Genomic DNA, 3,733 nt, shown 5'->3' with positions numbered 1-3,733 from the left:
TCACCCCTCAGAACCTGTGAATAAGACCTTTTTTAATAGGACCATACTTGGAAAAAATAAATCTTTGTTGATCCTCCTGGATTCCCTGGTGGAGCGAGGTGGACCCAGTGGCAAGTGTCCCTTTATGGAACTGAGGTGGAGGACAGACACTTAGACTGTAAGGAAGATGGAGGGGAAATATTGGCTATCATGACACATCCAAGAGTTGTCAACTTCAAAGACCCCTTTCTGTGCTACAAGAAACTAGTAGAGCTCAAACCCCAAGCCCTAGATCCTGGCCCCGCCTCCCTCTTTCTCATCCCCCTTGAAGGCAGCCATAAGCACTCTTTCTCATCTGCATGGTGGCAGCGGTAACATAATTTTTTATCATTTTTATTTTTTATTTATTTTTTTGCTGAAATTCTCTTTCCTCTGATGGTAATCATTACTGGCTTGGGGGCGGGGGGGGGCACAATGGAGCCCAAGTCCTACCTGGAGATTTGTCTCCACCACAGGCAGCTGAGTCTCAGAGAACCCGGCTGTGGGTTTGCATCTATCTCAGGGCTGCCCTTCACTTGCTGTGTGGCCAAGTGTAAGCTGACCTCTCTGTTTCCTGTCTGTACACTGGGGAACACAGAGAAAGTTCCAGTAGAGTTCCTGTCTCACATGCATGGAGGGTCTGGGTTTTGTCTCCAGCAGGGGAGGCAGGGGACACAGAAGTTCAAGGTCATCCTTGGCTACACTGTGAGTTTGGAGCTAGCCTGGGCTACATGAGACCATGCATAAATAAATAATAAACAAATAAGTAGTCTTCCTTATACAGTAGCAAAGATGAAGGGAGTTGTGTGTTCCAAGCCGCATTGGAGGTAGCTTGCTTGACAGCCCTCACTATGCTGTGCTTTGCTGGGTGGAAGGGGGAGGGGGGGTAGTAAACGCCTATGGTTTTGGCTGTCCAGTGTCTGTGATGGCATCTTATACTGGGAGACCATCTCTCTCCAACTTTCTTACGTGTGGGGTAGGTTTGTGATCCAGAACCAGGCTAGACAAAGTCAGGACTTCCTGACTCAGGGATGGGTGTGTGGTCTAGACTGAACGAGTTGAGCAGAGTGACTAAGGTGTCTAAACCATCAGGTGAAAGGCCACTGGATTGCTCTGGGCTCTGCCATGAGGTGGGCAGGATCTAGCAGAAGGATGTTAAATGACAGAGAGCAGAGATGTGGGCATCGGAGACAACAGAGGTCCCCACGTGTGGAGAGAAGCTGATGTACCAAGGCCACCCTTCTTCCTCAGGAGGAGGGACTGCCCTCCTGTCTCTTTCCGGCTAAAGCAGAAGCACATTTTCTCCTGCCCACTTTGAGCTTACTAGATCTTTCTCTGCATCAGCCCTGACCTCTTCTACCATGTGGCTTGCCCCCATGTTTGCTGATCTCCATTACTGAACACACAGCCTCCCGTCCTCTCTCCATCCCCCTTCCCGGAGGCTGTGAGCATTTCCAGCCTGCCCTGCCATTTTCCCTCAGACTCTAGCAAAATTCTCCGTGTGCTTCCTACTGAGTCTGTTTCTAAATTCTTTTCCTGGAGAGATGAGAAAGCCAAAGAGGGAACACCAGTTTCCCTGGTGACTTAGGGTGCCCACCGTGGGACTCCCCCACGTTCTCCTAGGCAGGGCCTCCACAGCAAGTCCCTTACCCCTAACCCCGACTTGAAGTTGGAATTTTCATTTCCTGTATTTGCTTTTGTATCTTCTGCCCACCCCACTCCCTGTTGGGGTCCAGCTACTCATCTGGTTTGTCATACTGTAAATTATATATTTTTTTCTCCTTGCTCTTCCGTTTGAATAATGTCTGCCGTGCCATTAAATGGACTGATATTTTTCTTTCGCAGTCTTTAGTGCACTGTTAAACTATTTTATATTGACGTTCCGATTGGTGCTTCTTCCTCTTCATCCATTTTTAAACAATCCCCGCTCCTTGCCATTCTTGTGTTCTTTATACTCCCCGTTTCTTATGTGTGTGTGGTGTGTGTGTGTGTGTGTGAGTTTGTGTAGGTGTGTGTATATGTGTATGAGTGTGTACGTGTGTATATGTGTGTATGTAGATGTGTGTAGAGTGTATGCATGTGTAAGTATGTATGTGTGTATGAGTGTGTATGTGTGTGAGTATGTGGATATGTGTATGTGAGTGTAGGCATGTGTATGAATGTGGATATGTGTGTGAGTGTATGTGTGTGTACATGTGTGAGTGTGTATGTGAGTGTGTGTATGAATTTGTATGTGTATCCATGTGTGTGTGTGTATATTCATGTGTGAGTGTGTGTATGTTTGTGAGTGTGTGTGAATGTGTATGAATGTGTGTATGTATGAGTGTGTATATGTGTGTATGTGTGTGTATGAGTATGTGTGTATGTGTGAATACACGTATGAGTGTGTGTGAGTGTGTGAGAGTGTGCATATGTGTATATACATGTGTGTGAGTGTGTATGTGTGTACATGTGTGAGTGCATGTGTGTATGTGTATTGTTTGTGTGTGTGAGTGTGTGTGTAAGTATGTACATATGTGTATGTGTGTGCAAGTATGCGTGTGCACCTACACGTGGAGGCCAGAAGTCAAATCCAGTGTCTTATTCAGTTGCCTTCTACCACATTTTAAAAAAACGATTTATTTTTATTCTCTTTAGTAACACGTATGTGATATATGTCTGCATGCAGGCAGGTACTCACAGATGCCAGTCATTGCATCTCTCCAGAAGCAGAGTCACAGGCCATTGTGAGCTGACTAGTGTGGGTGTTGAGAAGTGAACTCAGGTCCTCTGGAGGAGCAGTAAGAGCTCCTAGCTGCTAAGCCATCTCTCCAGCACCTCCACCATATTTTTTTTTCTTCTTTTTGAGACAGAGTCACTGAATCTGAAGCTCACTGATGCAATTAGTCTGGCTAGCTTGTGAGTCCCAAGTATTTTCCTGTATCTACTTCCCCAGCTTTGGGATGGCAGACGAGTTTAACCCTATCTGTCTTAAGGTCATCGTGGCTGTGATAAATACCATGCTGAAAAGTGACCTTAGGAGGAAAGGGTTTATTTCGCTCACTGTTCCACAACACAGTTTATCATCCAAAGTAGTGAGGGCAAGAATTCACACAGGACAGGAACCTGGAGGCAGGAGCTGATGCAGAGGCCATGGAGGGATGCTGCTCACTGGCTTGCTCCCCATGGCTTGCTCAGCCTGCTTTCTTAGAAAACCCAGGCCTACCAGCCCAGAGATGGCTCTGCCCACAGTGGGCGGGACCCTTCCCACATCAATCACCAACTGAGAAAATGTCCTATAGGCTTGCCTGCAGCCTGATCTCATGGAGGCATTTCCTCAACTGAGGCACCTTTCTCTCTGATGACTCCAGCTTGTGTTAAGCTGACCCAGCACAGCATCCTACTTATACATGAGTTCTGGGGATTTGAACTTGGGTCCTCATGCAAGCACTTTACTGAGCTGTTTCCCCACCTCCCCCTTCTTCCTACCTCTGGCCTTATTTATGAAACCATTCCCAAAGCCTCCTCTGTTCAGTGGCATTTGACATTATACTGCCTGAGGATGCTCTCAGGGGAGGGGGGTGTCTCTGTGCTTCTTCCAGGGCTGGACACTGTGTGTGTCACACAACAGACTACCTGCTTTAGTTCTTTTATCCTCTGAAATTTTGTTTGGGAAAGTCATTGAATTGACTTTCCCAGGTTTGCTTCTCTGTCTCCCCCCACAATCCCACCTCCG

This window comes from Mus caroli, unplaced genomic scaffold (assembly GCF_978045245.1).
Source record: "Mus caroli unplaced genomic scaffold, Mus_caroli_1 scaffold_4, whole genome shotgun sequence".
Classification (NCBI taxonomy): domain Eukaryota; kingdom Metazoa; phylum Chordata; class Mammalia; order Rodentia; family Muridae; genus Mus; species Mus caroli.
This window is presented reverse-complemented; position numbering follows the sequence as displayed.